Below are 18,376 nucleotides of genomic sequence, written 5' to 3'. Positions count from 1 at the left end.
TCCTCTGCCGCAAGTGTGAAAGTAGCCTTAAACTGATTAGCTCAGTGTCTGCAGGAGGGGTATAGCTGAGGGGAGGAGCTAACACTTTTTTGCTTAGTGTCGCCTCCTAGTGGCAGCAGCTATACCCATGGGCTTCTGTGTCCCCCAATGATACGAGCGAGAAACCTCTTTTGTATCTCATTCCCCCATGGAGTAGTGGCACTAAGCCTCCGTAAGAAGAGCCCGTACCCTCCGTACATTGCAAAGGATGAAATCAGACATGAAAATCCACAGGATACATTGACCGGCTGCAAACATTTTTTTTTCTGCAGCATGTGGACGAGCTTTGCTAAAAGCTTATTCACTTTCCTGGTATTTTGATACCCTGTGGATTTTTCCACTGTAGAATATTCATATTCAATCCACCATGTGTGAACATACGCTTATAGGGATTGTCCATATATATATATATATATATATATATATATATATATATATATATATATACACACATACATATATACATACACACACACACATTTCCATTTATCCCATCAGGGAATTTCTGAGTTACAGGGGTTGTGTAGTGCAAAGATATTAATGACCTATTAGAGGGGGAGCAGAGAGTAGGACCCTCACCAATCTGACATTGATGACCTATCCTGAGCTTATTGTCAAGGAAACCTTTTAACCTCTTAAAGGGATTCAGTCACCTCATTTTAGCTTATAGAGATATATACCTGTCCCATAGCTCTGTGTCCTTTTATTGTGTTTACAAAATGATTTTTTACATATATTTACATATATTACAGCAATCTAACTGTGACCAAGGAGGAGATTCCTGGACGCAGGCGTGGCTGGGCTCCACGAAGGTAAGTGCAGCCCCTTGGGCTCCTTACCAGGGTCATTTACATATCTATAAAATCACACAATAAAAGGACAGCGCTATGGGACAGGTATTTTGCAGACATGCTAGCGGCGATCAAGCTAAAACGAGGTGACAGAATCCATTTAACTCTGCTAGGGCTTTGAGAAAAGGACAACAGTTCAGTCTGAGCAGAGCTGGAGCAGCAGGGTGAGGGAGCAATCTAAGCTTTAAAGGCTATGTGACCAAATATTTTTTACTATTGCAATCTGCATTGTACTTATTTTGAGCTAAAAATCATTATTTCAGTTGGTCTTTATTTAAAAAATGGAGCCCGGCTCTAGTAGCAGCCTGTGGATTTTCTGCCTCTTCTGTCATTTGGGGAGCTGACGGGTCCTTATCTCTCCTCTTTGACCTTATAAACACTCATTATAGCCCAATTCTTATCTTCCTGATTAGACTGTGGCTTAGGCTTCTGTCACACTAGCGTTAAAGTTTTCCGGTATGGAGTTCCGTCCTAGGGGCTCAATACCGGAAAAAACGCATCCGTTTTGTCCCGATACATTCTGAATGTAAAGCAATCGGTTCAGTAGGCATCAGGATGTCTTCCGTTCCTTTTAGGTATTTGGCCAGAGAAATTATCGCAGCATGCTGCGGTTTTTTCTCCAGCCAAAATTTCGGAACACTTGCCGGATTCGGCATTAATTTCCATTGAAATATATTAATGCCGTATCCGGTACCAAGTGTTCAGGAAATTGCCACATTGACGGATCCAGTTTTCTGGTCTGCACATGCGCAGACCTTTAAAAATGTGAAAGAAATAAATACCGGATCCGTTTTTTACAGATGACACTGGAGAGACTGATCCGGTATTTCAATGCATCTGTCAGACAGATCCGCATCTGGAATCAAGTGATATCCCTTTGCATACGGATTTCTGGATCCGGCAGGCAGTTCGGCAACGGAACTGCCTGCCGGATTCTTTTAACTCTAGTGTGAAAGTACCCTTAAATAAGTTTATATAACCTCTTAGTAGTTTAGAGATAAGGTTTATTAGATGACAGGCAGGAAGTGAAAATGAAAGTACCAGCCACACAGCTAGAAAAACACTTAACCATGTGTGACAGAATGGCTCAATATTTTTAATAAAGGCCAATTGAAAATATGATTTTTAGCCAAAAAAGGAGTAAAATTCAATCATAAACAAAACTTGTCTCCGAGGGTGTACATGGCCTTTAAAACAAGTCCAGAATCACAGCGTTATATCCTTTACTTCAGAAGAGATAACTTAGAATTTGTGTCGAGAGCAAGATGAAAGTGAAAGCAAGTTTCAGCTGCTTTTACTCCCGATCCAGTTTCTAAAAGCTTTATCTCCCGATGTAGTGGAGGCAATGCTGTGATTCTGATCTTTCAAACTAGACCAGGCCTATATCTTTAGCTGCTACTATCCCAAGATATAAAGAGCTAAAGGGATATTTCACAGTTCAATAAAGTGATGTCCTATCCAAAGGATAGGTGATAATCAGATCGGTGGGGGTCCTACTGCTGGCACCCCCATCAATCACGAAAACTCTGTACATCCTGAAATGGATGGAGTGGCTGGTAGGAAACATGTGCCAATGCTCCATTCATTTCTATGCGAGTGATGGATATATCTAAGTACTGTGCTCGGCTATCTCCAGCACTCATAGAAATTAATGGCGTGCATTTCCAGCCGGCCACTCCATTCATCCAAGAACTGGCCTCTCTGGGACCATAGGAACGCACCTAGGCCGGTGCTTTTTCCTACAGTGTGCAAGCACAGCCACCAATCCTGGATTGAAGGATGGTCATAACCATGCAAACGAGACATGTATAGCGTTATGGAAAAATTAGTCTAGCCAGCAAAGGAAGCAGCATGAAGAATCACAATACATTAGGAAGTGCCTTGCATTAATTTTCTCTACATGATAAATGTACCTGATGAAGGGAGACAACCCCTTTAAGGGTACTTTCATACTAGCGTTTTTCTTTTCCGGCATAGAGTTCCGTCCTAGGGGCTCAATACCGGAAAAGAACTGATCAGTTTTATCCTAATGCATTCTGAATGGAGAGAAATCTGTTCAGTATGCATCAGGATGTGTCTTCAGTTAAGTCTTTTTGACTTTTCAGGACGTAGATAATACCGCAGCATGCTACGGTTTTATCTTCGTCCAACATTCCGGAACACTTGCCGGAACGTTGGATCCGGCATCAATTTACATTGAAATGTATTAGAATACGGCATTAAAAACACTGCAATGCCGGATCCGTCCTTCCGGTCTGCGCAGACCTTTAAAAATGTGACAAAAAATAGAAACGGATCCGTTTGTCCGTATGACATCCGGAGAGACAGATCCGTTCTTGCAATGCATTTCTGAGACGGGTCCTCATCTGCATCCGTCTACAAATGCTGTCCGTTGGCATGCAGTTCCAGCGACGGAAATGCTTGCCGGATCACTCTGCCGCAAGTGTGAAAGTACCCTAATACCGCAGCATGCCACGGTTTTATCTCCACCCAAAACTCCTGAACGTTTGACGGAATGCCGAATTCGGCATTTTTTTCCCCATTGACATGCATTAATGCCGAGTGTTCCGGCAAAACAGATACGGCATTGCGGTCCGCGCATGCTCAGACCGCAAAAAATTAAAAAATAAATAAATGCCGGATCTGTTTTCCCGGATGACACCGGAGACACGGATCCGGCATTTCAATGCATTTGTCAGACAGATCCGGATCCTGATCCGTCTGACAAATGCCATCAGTTTGCATACGTTTTGACGGATCCGGCAGGCAGTGTGAAAGTACCCTAACAGATGTATATGGGGTGGGTTTTTTTAAAAAATACTGCAGGGGCCCCACTGCACCAATGCTGAGTACAGCAGCTGTGATGAAGCCATGTAGCTGCACATGTCATGCGGCATGGCGTCCTTGCCATATGTTACTGGGACTACCGCTACAAGCCTCCCCTGTCCTGTACAGCGCCCCACACAGCAGCAGGACACCCGAGAACATGTCTGCGCCTCCTCCACCCCACAGGACCCCGCTCCCTGCAGAGCCCCTCTCACCAGCTTCCTTCTCCCACAGACAGGAACTGACGTCATTGCGGTAAAGCTACTCCCGGATACAGTGAGAGTGGCGATGGGCGGGGCTTATGCCCATAGCGTGACTGACGTCCTCTGTCTAGCTCCAATCCATTGACATATACATTACTGTCCCTGGCGCGCGCAGCGCTAATAACACCCACCAGTGTGTGGCGCAGGCCGTAATGTCACCGCCGGGGGTTGCGTGTTTTAGACGCCACTAAACCTTCCCGGTGTCACTGCAGCAGTGCCTGCTTTTTCAGCTCTTCAACAGCTAGCCCCGCCTTGGGCACGGGAAGCGTACGTCGATTGGTCAAAAAGAGTCACGTGACTGTGCCCGTCTCCTGGTCTTATTTGTTGCTTTCCCGTATACGTAAGGCGGCCATTTTTTTGGAGACCATGGACTCTCTAGCTGCTGTTCTGTAGGGAGACCTGTAGTCTATGTTGGAGCTATATAAGGGCAGATTCACACACAGGTGTTGGTTTATCAAAACTGATGCAAAGGAAAACGGGCTTAGTTGCCCATAGCAACCGGTCAGAATCCACCTTTCATTTTTCAGCGCTCCTTTGGAAAATGAAAGGATGAATTTGATTGGTTGCTAGGGGCAACGACCAGTTTTCCATAGTACCACTTTGGATAATTTTTTCCCCTAGTTTTTTGTAGGAGGTTTTTCAGCCAAAGTCAAATGTGCATCCAGCAGGAAGCAAAGGTCTTTCCAAATTTGAGGGTTGCCACATTTCCCAACAAAAAATACCGGGTAAAAAAGGGGGGAGCGGTATAGACACATAGCGTAACATGGGGTGTTATTTGACACCAATGATTTGATCATATTTTGAGTTTTGCCATCTTTTTTGTTAACAAAACACATTTTTTCCTGTTGTTTATATTATTATATTAAAATTCAGCTAAAAATACCGCCCTGGCCTTGTGTGAACGGGTGTAATCAACGAGCTCTGATAGAAGAGCAAATAACCACAAAACCAGGAAAAATGTTGTATACGAGGCCTCATGCACACGACAGTTGCTTTATTCCGTGTCCGTTGTTCCGTTTTTCATGATTTTCTGCGGACCCATTAACTTTTTAATGGGTCCGTTGAAAACTCGGCTAATGCGCCGTTTGTCATCCGCATCCGTGGTTCCAGTCCGTCAAATAAATATAACCTGTCCTATTTTTTTCACGGAAAACGGTTCGGGGAACCATTCAAGTCAATGGGAACGTAAAAAAAACGCGGAGGCACACAAGATTGTCCGCGCGCCCGCGTCCGTTTTTTTTCTATCATTTGCATGGCAAACTTGACTTAGACTTTTTTTTACTTTCCTTCATGTCTGGTGATCCTCCAAAAATAAAGGGAGACACACGGAAACAAAAACGGAACAACGGAACCCCATTTTGCGGAACGGAACACAACAACGGTCGTGTGCATGAGGCCTTAATCTGTGTTACTTCACTTTAGGCCTCATGCACACGACAGTATTTTTTCACGGTCCGCAAAACGGGGTTCCGTTTTTCCGTGATCCGTGACCGTTTTTTCGTCCGTGGGTCTTCCTTGATTTTTGGAGGATCCACGGACATGAAAAAAAAAGTCGTTTTGGTGTCCGCCTGGCCGTGCGGAGCCAAACGGATCCTTCCTGAATTACAATGCAAGTCAATGTGGACGGATCCGTTTGACGTTGACACAATATGGTGCAATTTCAAACGGATCCGTCCCCCATTGACTTTCAATGTAAAGTCAGGAGTTAATATACCATAGGATCAGAGTTTTCTCCAATCCGATGGTATATTTTAACTTGAAGCGTCCCCATCACCATGGGAACGCCTCTATGTTAGAATATACCATCGGATTTGAGTTAGATCGTGAAACTCAGATCCGACAATATATTCTAACACAGAGGCGTTCCCATGGAGATGGGGACGCTTCAAGTTAGAATATACTGAGAACTGTGTACATGACTGCTGCCTGGCAGCACCCGATCTCTTACAGGGGGCTGTGATCCGCACAATTAACCCCTCAGGTGCTGCACCTGAAGGGGTTAATTGTGCATATCATAGCCCCCTATAAGAGATCAGGGGCTGCCAGGCAGCAGGGGACAGACCTCCCTCCCTCCCCAGTTTTAATTTCATTGGTGGCCAGTGCGGCCCCCCCCCCCCCCCCCCTATTGTATTATTTTCATTGGTGGCACAGTGTGTGCAGCCCCCCCCTCTATTGTATTATTTCCATTGGTGGCACAGTGTGCGCCCCCCCCCCCCCCCCTCTATTGTATTATCATTGGTGGCCAGTGTGGTGCGCCCCCCCCCGGCCCCCCCTCTATTGTATTAATATCATTGGTGGCCAGTGTGCGGCCTCCCCCCCCCCCCTCCCCCCGATCATTGGTGGCAGCGGAGAGTTAGAAGCATCATACTTACCTGCTGCGATGTCTGTGACCGGCCGGGAGCTCCTCCTACTGGTAAGTGACAGATCATTAAGCAATGCGCCGCACAGATCTGTCACTTACCAGTAGGAGGAGCTCCCGGCCGGTCACAGACATCGCAGCAGGTAAGTATGATGCTTCTAACTCTCCGCTGCCACCAATGATCGGGGGGGGGGGGAGGCCGCACACTGGCCACCAATGATATTAATACAATAGAGGGGGGTCGGGGGGGGGCGCACACTGGCCACCAATGATAATACAATAGAGGGAGGGGGGGGGGGCCGCACACTGTGCCACCAATGAAAATAATACAATAGAGGGAGGGGGTGGCCACCAATGAAATGAAAACTGGGGAGGGAGGGGGGTCTGCCTGGCAGCCCCTGATCTCTTATAGGGGGCTATGATATGCACAATTAACCCCTTCAGGTGCAGCACCTGAGGGGTTAATTGTGCGGATCACAGCCCCCTGTAAGAGATCGGGTGCTGCCAGGCAGCAGGGGGCAGTCATGTACACAGTTCTCAGTATATTCTAACTAGAAGCGTCCCCATCACTATGGGAATGCCTCTGTGTTAGAATATACTGTCGGATTTGAGTTTTCACAAAGTGAAAACTCAGCTCTGAAAAAACTTTTATGAAAGTAACCTACGGCCACGGATCAAGGACGCAGATGCCAATCTTGTGTGCATCCGTGTTCTTTCACGGACCCATTGACTTGAAGGGGTTCGTGAACCGTTGTCCGTCAAAAAAATAGGACAGGTCATATTTTTTTGACGGACAGGAAACACGGATCACGGATGTGGGTGCAAAACGGTGCATTTTCAGATTTTTCCACGGACCCATTGAAAGTCAATGTGTCCGCGAAAAAAAACGGCACAACGGCCACGGATGCACACAACGGTCGTGTGCATGAGGCCTTAACAGCAGTTTTTCTTGTTCATTGTCCAGGTGAATACCTTTTTTTATGCTGCACCTGTGGAGGAGATTGGACAACCCCGTCGGCTTCTGGGAATGAGTACCAGCCTAGGCACCCATCTCTTCTATGCAACTCAAAATGGTGCTTAAAGGGAACCTGTCACCGGGGTTTTGTGTATAGAGCTGAGGACATGGGTTGCTAGACAGTGGCGGATTACAATAGGGACGTTCGGGTCGGCAGCCCCGGGTCCAACGCCGACCCGAACTCCCACATACTGCGCATAGCTCCCTGTCTCGTCCCCACATAGCAATTCCCCCACACTGTCCCCACATAGCAATTCCCCCACACTGTCCCCACATAGTAATTTCCCTAGGGGACATTATAGCTGCTGTAGACACTATAGGAACATTTGGGGTAATTTATCAAACTGGTGTAAAGTAGAACTGGCTTAGTTGCCCATAGCAGCCAATCAGATTCCTCATTTCATATTTGACAGCTCTTTTGGAAATCCAGTTCTACTTTACACCAGTTTGATAAATGATTACAATTATGTCTATTAGGGTCACTATTTTGTCAGCAGCATAGTACCTGGGGCATTGGGGGACACAACGGGCACAGTATTGGGGGTGGCAGGATGACACTGTGGGGACACCAGGATGGGGAGGTTGATGGAAAAATTGAGAAATCTAACGTGTCTGTGTTACAAACTGTAGAGACGAGATGCGGCTGAAAGAATTTGCCATGGTGGTCTAACGGAGGAGAAGAGGAAAGAGAAGGTCTACATGACAGGAGATGTCACTGGATGTAAGAGGTATGTGGTGCTGTATTCCCCTCCATGTCTTTTTTATTATAATTATATGTATTTTAAATTTGGCGACCAAATTTTTCAGTTTAGGACCCAATTTGGGGTATTTTTTTTAGTCTGAAGATGTCATATGGCCTAGGAAGATACTGTGGCGCCCATGAAGCACCGCAGCCTCTTCATACAAAAAAAACCTAAACTAAAATGGAGGGAGGGAGGGGCCCAAGTTGGGTAGACAGCCCCGGGCCTATCAAGCACTTAATCCGCCCCTGTTGCTAGATGGCCGCTAGTCCACCAGCAATACCCAGTCCCCATAGCTCTGTGTGCTTTTATTGTGTAAAAAAAACCCGATTTGATACATATGCAAATTAACCTGAGATGAGTCCTGTACGTGAGATAAGTCAGGGACAGGACTCCTCTCATGTTAATTTGCATATGTATCAAATCATTTTTTTTTACACAATAAAAGCACACAGAGCTATGGGGACTGGATATTGCGGTTGTGCTAGCAGCCATCTAGCAACCCATGTCCTCAGCTCTATACACAAAATCCCGGTGACAGGTTCCCTTTAAGTTTTTATCTTTGAACGTGAGGGGGTTGAGCAGCCCCTTTAAGAGGTCAGTAATGGGGCGAGAACTTAAATCCCAAAAATGTGATTGCTTGTTTGCAGGAGACACATATATAATCTTCCAAACCACCCAGAATTCACCACAAAGACTTCCCACATATTATTCACACTTCCTTCCCCAAAAAGAAAAGAGGGTACTCATAGCATTTAAAGCAGTCCAGATACAACAAACTTGGACTGACCCACATAGCAGATATATTATAGTGCATTGTCTTCTCTAAACGTTTACGCGCCTAACTCACATACAGAGCGCTTTCTCAGGCGTCTGATGGGAAAATTACAGAGGGTGTAAAAGGGAAATGTTGTGATATGCAGAGACTTTAACCCCTTCAACCCCAGGCCTGTTTTCACCTTCCTACCCAGGCCATTTTTTGCAAATCTGACATGTGTCACTTTATGTGGTAATTTCTTTGGGACACTTTTACTTATCCAAGCCATTCTGAGATTGTTTTCTCGTGACACATTGAACTTTATGATAGTCATAAACTTGAGTCAATATATTTCACCTTTATTTGTGAAAAAATCCCAAATTTACCAAAAATTTAGAAAAATTCCCAAATTTCAATTTTCTATTTCTCTACTGTTATAATAGATAGTGATACCTGATATAATAGTTATTACTTTACATTTCCCATATGTCTACTTCATTTTTGGATCATTTTGAAAATTACATTTTATTTTTCGGGGACGTTAGAAGTTTGGAAGCAAATCTTGAAATTTTTCGGAAAATTTCCAAAACCCACTTTTTAATGACCAGTTCAGGTCTGAAGTCACTTTGTGAGGTTTGCATAATAGAAACCACCCAAAAATGACCCCATTTTAGAAACTACAGCTCTCAAGGTATACAAAACAGATTTTTACAAACTTTGTTAACCCTTTAGGTGTTCCACAAGAATTAATGGAAAATGGAGATGAAATTTCAGAATTTCACTTTTTTGGCAGATTTTAAATTTGAATCAATTTTTTCCAGTAGCAAAGCAAGGGTTAACAGCCAAATAAAACTCAATATTTATTACCCTGATTCTGCAGTTTACAGAAACACCCCACATGTGATTGTAAACTGCTGTACGGGCACACGGCAGGGCGCAGTAGGAAAGGAACGCCATATGGTTTTTGGAAGGCAGATTTAGCTGAACTGGTTTTTAGATGCCATGTCCCATTTGAAGCCCCCGTGATGCACTCCTACAGTAGAAACTCAAAAAAGTGACCGCATTTTGGAAACTACGGGATAGGGTGCCAGTTTTATTGGTACTATTTTGGGGTACATATGCTCTATATTACGTTTGTTGTGAGGCAAGGTAACCAAAAAATGGATGTTTTGGCACAGGTTTTTATTTTTTATTTTGAACAACATTCATCTGACAGGTTAGATCATGCGCTATTTTTATAGAGCAGGTTGTTACGGACGCAATGATATCAAATATGTTTACTTTCTATGATGTTTGTTTCAGTTTTACATAATAAAGCATTTTTGAAAACAAAAATTACCGTAGGTTTTTGTATCTCCATTTTCTGAACACCTATTTATTTATTTTTCTGCCGATCGTCTTGTGCAGGGGCTCGTTTTTTGCAGGAAGAGTTGACGTTTTTATCGGTAACATTTTTGGGTACATATGATTTTTTGATTATTCATTTTTACACTATATGAGGCAAGAGGACCAAAAAAATGGTTGTTTTGGCGCAGTTTTTATTTATTTATTTTTACAGCGTTTACCTGAGGGATTAGGTCATGTGACTTTTTTATAGAGCAGATCGTTACGGATGTGACAATAGCTAATATGTATACTTTTTCTTATTTATTTAAGTTTTACACAATAATAGCATTTTTGAAACCGAAATAATGATATTTTAGTGTCTCCATTGTCTGAGAGTGATAGCTTTTTTATTTTTTGACCGATTCTCTTTAATTTTTTGCGGGATGAGGTGACGGTCTGATCGGTACTATTGTGGGGGGCATATGCCTTTTTGATCACTTGCTGTTGCAATTTTTGTGATGTAATGTGACAAAAATGCCTTTTTTTTTTAAACAGTTTTTATTTTTTATTTTTTTACGGTGTTCACCTGAGGGGTTAGGTCATGTGATATTTTTATAGAGCTGGTTGTTACGGATGTGGCGATACCTAATATGTATATTTTTTTTAATGTATTTTACATTAGCACAATAATAGCAGTTTTGAAACAAAAAAATGATGTTTTAGTGTCTCCATGTTCTGAGAGCTATAGTTTTTTTTATTTTTTGGGCGATTATCTTAGGTAGAGGCTCATTTTTTGCGGGATGATGTGACGGTTTTATTGATACCGTTTTGTGTGACATACGCCTTTTTAATCGCTGGTGTTGCATTTTTTGTGATGTAAGTTGACAAAAACGGATTTCTTTTACACCGTTTTTATTTTTATGTTTTTATGCTGTTTATCAGACAGGGTGGATCATGTGATATATTTATAGAGCCGGTCATTACGGACGCGGCGATAACTAATATGTGTGTGGGGGGGGGGCTGTTTTTTATTATAAAATAAGGGGAAAGGGGCGTTTTTTTATTTTTTTCTTTTATTTTATTAATTGTATTACTTTATTAATTTTATTAAAAACGGTAATGGTGATGGATCATGTGACGGACCATGTGATGAGCGTAGTGACGTCATCAAAGGTCCTATTCCTCACAAAAGAAGACAGAAGAGATTAGGTGATTGCGGTGAGTTAAATATTATTATTATTTTTTAACCCCTCCAGCCCCATTGTACTATGCATTATGTATTCAGAATGCTATTATTTTCCCTTATAACCATGTTATAAGGGAAAATAATACAATCTACACAACCTCGAACCCAAACCCGCACGATAAAAACTGAACAACGGAACGCAATCGCAGTGAAAACTGACTGCAATTGTGTACCTACTCGCGCGGGTTTGCCGCAATGCACCGGGACGCATCCGGACCTAATCCGGACACGCTCGTCTGCAAAGGGCCTAAGGCCCCTTTCACTTGAGCGTGATGGATTTGGTCCGGATGCGTTCAGGGTGCGTTCAGTGAAACTCGCACTATTTTGCAAGCAAGTTCAGTCAGTTTTGTCTGCGATTGCGTTCAGCTTTTTCTGCGCGGGTGCAATGCGTTTTGATGTGTTTTTCACGCACGTGATAAAAAACGGAAGGTTTACAAACAACATCTCTTAGCAACCATCAGTGAAAAACGCATCGCACCCGCACTTGCTTGCGAATACAATGCGTTTTTCACGCAGCCCCATTCACATCTATAGGGCCAGGGCTGCGTGAAAAACGCAGAATATAAAACATGCTGCGATTTTCATGCAAAGCAGACCTGATGCGTGAAAAACAACGCTCATGTACACAGACCCATTGAAATTAATGGGTCAGGATTCAGTGCGAGTGCTGTGCGTTCACGTCACGCATTGCACCCGCGTGGAAAACTCGCTTGTGTGAAAGGGGCCTAAGGCTACTTTCACACTCACGTTTGGTGCGGATCCATCATGGATCTGCACAGACGGATCCGTTCAGATAATACAACCGTCTGCAGCCGTTCAGAACGGATCCATTTGTATCATCTGTACATTGCCAAACCGATCCGTCTTGAACACCACTGAAAGTGGTCAAAAACGGATCAGTTTTGCCCTAATGCATTCTGAATGGAAAAGGATCCGCTCAGAATACACCAGTTTGCCTCCATTCCGCTTTGGAGGCGGACACCAAAACGCTGCTTGCAGCGTTTTGGTGTCCGCCTGACGATGCAGAGGCAAACGGATCTGTCGTGACACAATGCAAGTCAATGGGGATGGATCCGTTTTCACTGACACAATATGGCACAATAGAAAATGGATCCGTCCTCCATTGACTTTCAGTGGTGTTCAAGACGGATCCGTTTTCTATTGTACCAGTAAAAACGGATCCATCCCCATTGACTTACATTGTGTGTCAGGACGGATCCGTTTGCCTCCGCATCGTCAGGCGGACACCAAAACGCTGCAAGCAGTGTTCTGGTGTCCTTCTCCAAAGCGGAATGGAGGCGTAACAGAGGCAAACTGATGCATTCTGAGCAGATCCTTTTCCATTCAGAATGCATTAGGGCAAAACTGATTCGTTTTGGACCGCTTGTGAGAGCCCTGAACGGATCTCACAAACGGAAACCAAAACGTGAAACCAAAGTGAAAGTAGTCTAACAGAGCCCACATCATGGGTCAGTTTTCTCTACTGTCCCAGTTTGATTTGGTATATTTCTAACTGATATTGGAATAAAGACATCAATGTCACCCCACTCAGCAATGTACCATTCATGCACTCTGGAATACGCTGTAGATGCAATTATTTGAAACCGATGTTTGTCTGATGTTGCTTTATTGGAAAACAATAATTTAAAAAAATATATAGTTTTATAAAAAATGCATCAGTATGTCCGTTCCGTAGCCCCGCAAAAAAAATAGAACATGTCCTATTCTTGTCCGTTTTGTCGGACAAGGATAGGCATTGTTACCATGGATCCACAAAATAAACGGATGACATACGGACGTCATCCGTTTTTTGCGGATCCGCGATTTTTGGACCACAAAATACATACAGTCGTGTGCATGTAGCCTAATTCAGAGCAGTAGTGATTATATGGGCGAGCGATCATCTTCTAACTACTGATCCAGAGTAAAAGGACCCCCATTTGTGGCAATCAGAGAGTAAGTATGTTCTGGCTGATGGGGGGACTGATTACATGCACAGAAGTTCATGTTAGGTTTCGCCCTCATCTGTACTGAAACCTCGTCATCTGAACCAGGAGGCACGGATACCGCTACACAGACTTGAAAAAGGAGCCTCGCAGCTCTGAAACGCGTTGTCACCCTTTATTTAAATAAAAAAGAATATTCTCAGAGTTACCGAGGTCATGTATTTGCGCCAGGAGGTATCAAAATCAGTGGACCCCATTATCCACTTTATTCCTGACATGGAGTCACGCTGGGGAGCTCACTCCTTTGTTCATGGCCTAGGTGACACCATTTACTGTTATGTATAGGTTATAGTGGGCACTCAATATCTGTCGCTATACATCAGGTCTGGTTTATTATAACTCATTTATTAGTCATTACAATAATTCATAACAATATGCCATACCTACAATGAAATAAAAATAAACAGTATATAAAATATCAAATATCACGGTCTGTTGTGGAATATCACGGTCTATTAAAAATAATGATTTCAGATATATATATAAAAAAAAACTCTAAAACATATCTATAAAATTCTCATGTGTTCAAGACTGAGAACTGTCCTCCCCAATAGTATAATATAAGATTGAGACTCTCTGAAGCGCTAGGAACAAGGCTTTAGCGCTTAAATGAACACATGAGAATTTTATAGATATGTTTTAGAGGTTTTTTTGATATATATCTGAAATCATTATTTTTAACAGACCGTGATATTCCACAACAGACCGTGATATTTGATATTTTATATACTGTTTATTTTTATTTCATTGTAGGTATGGCATATTGTTATGAATTATTGTAATGACTATCTAATAAATGAGTTATAATAAACCAGACCTGATGTATAGCGACAGATATTGAGTGCCCACTATAACCTATACATTTCTAAATTCCCTATTGTGGTCAGGGTGAACCACACCTTAGTGAGAGCACCTGCCCTGGTAATCAGAAGGGTGAGCCACTATAAATCCCTACCATTTACTGTTACTATGTTATATACAGTATCTCACAAAAGTGAGTATACTCCTCACATTGTTGTAAATATTTTATTATATCTTTTTATGGGACAACACTGAAGATCTGACACTTTAATACACTGCTCAAAAAAATAAAGGGAACACTTAAACAACACAATGTAACTCCAAGTCAATCACACTTCTGTGAAATCAAACTGTCCACTTAGGAAGCAACACTGAGTGACAATCAATTTCACATGCTGTTGTGCAAATGGGATAGACAACAGGTGGAAATTATAGGCAATTAGCAAGACACCCCCAATAAAGGAGTGGTTCTGCAGGTGGTGACCACAGACCACTTCTCAGTTCCTATGCTTCCTGGCTGATGTTTTGGTCACTTTTGAATGCTGGCGGTGCTTTCACTCTAGTGGTAGCATGAGACGGAGTCTACAACCCACACAAGTGGCTCAGGTAGTGCAGCTTATCCAGGATGGCACATCAATGCGAGCTGTGGCAAGAAGGTTTGCTGTGTCTGTCAGCGTAGTGTCCAGAGCATGGAGGCGCTACCAGGAGACAGGCCAGTACATCAGGAGACGTGGAGGAGGACGTAGAAGGGCAACAACCCAGCAGCAGGACAGCTACCTCCGCCTTTGTGCAAGGAGGAACAGGAGGAGCACTGCCAGAGCCCTGCAAAATGACCTCCAGCAGGCCACAAATGTGCATGTGTCTGCTCAAACGGTCAGAAACAGACTCCATGAGGGTGATATGAGGGCCCGACGTCCACAGGTGGGGGTTGGGCTTACAGCCCAACACCGTGCAGGACGTTTTGGCATTTGCCAGAGAACACCAAGATTGGCAAATTCGCCACTGGCGCCCTGTGCTCTTCACAGATGAAAGCAGGTTCACACTGAGCACATGTGACAGACGTGACAGAGTCTGGAGACGCCGTGGAGAACGTTCTGCTGCCTGCAACATCCTCCAGCATGACCGTTTTGGCATTGGGTCAGTAATGGTTTGGGGTGGCATTTCTTTGGAGGGCCGCACAGCCCTCCATGTGCTCGCCAGAGGTAGCCTGACTGCCATTAGGTACCGAGATGAGATCCTCAGACCCCTTGTGAGACCATATGCTGGTGCGGTTGGCCCTGGGTTCCTCCTAATGCAAGACAATGCTAGACCTCATGTGGCTGGAGTGTGTCAGCAGTTCCTGCAAGACGAAGGCATTGATGCTATGGACTGGCCCGCCCGTTCCCCAGACCTGAATCCAATTGAGCACATCTGGGACATCATGTCTCGCTCTATCCAACAACGTCACGTTGCACCACAGACTGTCCAGGAGTTGGCAGATGCTTTAGTCCAGGTCTGGGAGGAGATCCCTCAGGAGACCGTCCGCCACCTCATCAGGAGCATGCACAGGCGTTGTAGGGAGGTCATACAGGCACGTGGAGGCCACACACACTACTGAGCCTCATTTTGACTTTTTTTTAAGGACATTACATCAAAGTTGGATCAGCCTGTAGTGTGTTTTTCCACTTTAATTTTGAGTGTGACTCCAAATCCAGACTTCCATGGGTTGAAAAATTTGATTTCCGTTTTTTAATTTTTGTGTGATTTTGTTGTCAGCACATTCAACTATGTAAAGAACAAAGTATTTCAGAAGAATATTTAATTAACTCAGATCTAGGATGTGTTATTTTTGTGTTCCCTTTATTTTTTTGAGCAGTGTACAATGTAAAGTAGTCAGCGTGCAGCTTTTATAACAGTGTAAATTTGGCGTGCCCTCAAAATACCTCAACACACAGCCATTAATGTCTAAACCACTGGCAACAAAACTGAGTATACCCCTAAGTGAAAATGGCCAAACGGTCAATATTTTGTGTGGCCACCATTATTTTCCAGCACTGCCTTAACTCTCTTGGGCATGGAGTTCACTGGAGCTTCCCAGGTTGCCACTGGAATCCTCTTCCACTCCTCCATGACGACATCACAGAGCTGGTGGATGTTAGAGACCTTGCACTCCTCCACCTTCCGTTTGAGGATGCCCCACAGATGCTCAATAGGGTTTTGGTCTGGAGACATGCTTGGCCAGTCCAGCACCTCTTCCCTCAGTTTCTTTAGCAAGGCAGTGGTGGTCTTGGAGGTGTGTTTGGGGTCGTTATCATGTTGGAATACTGCCCTGCCGCCCAGTTTCTGAAGGGAGGGGATCATGCTCTGCTTCAGGATGTCACACTACATGTTGACATTCATGGTTCCCTCAATGAACTGTAGCTCTCCACAGCCGGCAGCACTAAACCATGACACTCCTACCACCATGCTTGATGTACTCCTCACCTGGTTGCCACCACACACGCATGACACCATCTGAACCAAATCCGTTTAGATTGGATGGAGAGCATCTGTAAACAGCAATTTTCAAGTCTTCCCACAGATTCTCAATGGGATTTAGATCTGGACTTTGGGCCATTCTAACACATTAATATGCTTTGATCTAAACCATTCCATTGTAGCTCTGTCTGTATGTTTAAATGTCCTGCTGGAAGTTGAACATCCTTTTGCAGCCTCTACTGGGTTTCCCTTTTAGGATTTCCCTGTATTTAGCTCCATCCATATTCCCATCAATTCTGACCACACTCCCTGTCCCTGCTGAAGAAAAGTATCCATGTTTCATGTTGGGGATAGCATGCTCAGGGTGATGTGCAGTGTTAAGGCTCATGCACACGAACAAAAAAAATTTCCGTTATATATTTTTTATAGGTCCGTATGCAAAACCATTCACTTCAATGAGGCTTGAAAAAAAAAAAAAACGGAAATTACTCTGTGCATTCCTTATCCGTATTTCCGTTCCACCAAAAAAAGTAGAACACGTCTGATTCTTGTCCGTTTTGCGGACGAGGACAGGCATTGTAACAATGAGCAGGGGAGCACGTCACAGCCAGGGAGAAGGTGAGCTTTTATTTTCTGAGAAAAAAAGCTTACCTTCTCTGCATGGCTGTGACGCTCTCCGTTGCAATCGGGTGGCTCACAGCCACGGAGAAGGAGACGCCCCTTCAGAAACATGGCTGTCTCCTCCTCCCTGTACCGATAGTATGGATTTACATACAGGTCGGGAAAACAGAACGGGGGGCACAGCAGTGGAACGGAGTAGCCCACAGAAAAAATATAAATTAGCGATATCATGTTATCAATATGCTCTACACAGGCAGGTATTTATCTGGTAATGTCAGAATCGGTGAAAGGTTTGTGGGTGTAACATGAAAACATGTGGGAAAGTTCGAGGGGTATGAATACTTTTTCAAGGCACTGTGTGTGTTTGTGTGTATATTGTGACACAGTGAGAGGTTTGGTCTGGAAAACAGGTATTTTCCTCCCGACATGTGCTGCTGGGCTGATTTACAGCCAGGTGAGGTCAAATACCGGACCGGATTTTAAATGCCAGTCTGGGTTTTGGCAGCACCTGGCCGTTCTTAGGGAACTTTCACACTAGTGTTATTCTTTTCCGGTATTGAGTTCCACCCTAGGGGCTCAATACCGGAAAAAAAAGGATCAGTTTTATCCTAATGCATTCTGAATGGAGAGCAATCCGTGCAGTCCCTCTTACGTTTTTTTGGCCGGAGAAAATACCGCAGCATGCTGCAGTTTTCTCTCCGGCCAAAAATCCTGAACACTTGCCGGAATGCCGGATCTGGCCTTGATTTCCATTGAAATGCATTAATGCCGGATTCGACCCCAAGTGTTCCGGCAAAACGGACCCGGTTTTGCAGTCTGCGCAGACCTTTAAAAATGAGAAAAAAAATAAATACCGGATCCCTTTTTTCGGAAAGACGGATCCAGTATTGCAATGCATCCAGATCCGTCTCACACATGCATCTGTTTGCGTCCAGATCCGGCAGGCAGTTCCGGCAACGGAATCCTCTGCCGCAAGTGTGAAAGTACCCTAAAATAGGCAGCTAGGCTCAGAAGCCAGGTCTTTGTGTTGGGATCTGGATGAAGGCTCGCTACCTGTTTGGTGTGAAAA

The 18,376-nt window shown here is 44.0% G+C and overlaps 1 protein-coding gene across 7 annotated transcripts in view; it reads right to left on the bottom strand.

Annotated features, from left to right (window-relative positions):
* Nucleotides 1-4,242, bottom strand: part of LOC121009216 (CLK4 associating serine/arginine rich protein) — a 47,144-nt gene extending 42,902 nt beyond the window's left edge. For 5 of the 7 annotated variants that reach the window (XR_005780723.1, XR_005780724.1, XR_005780725.1 and 2 more), the window contains exon 1: nt 4,111-4,242. The gene's annotated coding sequence lies outside the window, so the exon portion shown is untranslated. Of the gene's footprint in view, nt 1-2,803; nt 2,863-3,931; nt 3,988-4,110 lie in introns of those variants that run through there. The other 2 variants (XM_040442182.1, XM_040442183.1) reach the window with 2 other exon arrangements.
* Nucleotides 4,243-18,376: the final 14,134 nt, after the last annotated feature.

The sequence above is a fragment of the Bufo bufo genome, chromosome 8 (genome assembly GCF_905171765.1).
Source record: "Bufo bufo chromosome 8, aBufBuf1.1, whole genome shotgun sequence".
Classification (NCBI taxonomy): Eukaryota; Metazoa; Chordata; class Amphibia; order Anura; family Bufonidae; genus Bufo; species Bufo bufo.
Note: the sequence above shows the minus strand (reverse complement) of the source record. Positions and strands in the feature narration are given on the sequence as shown.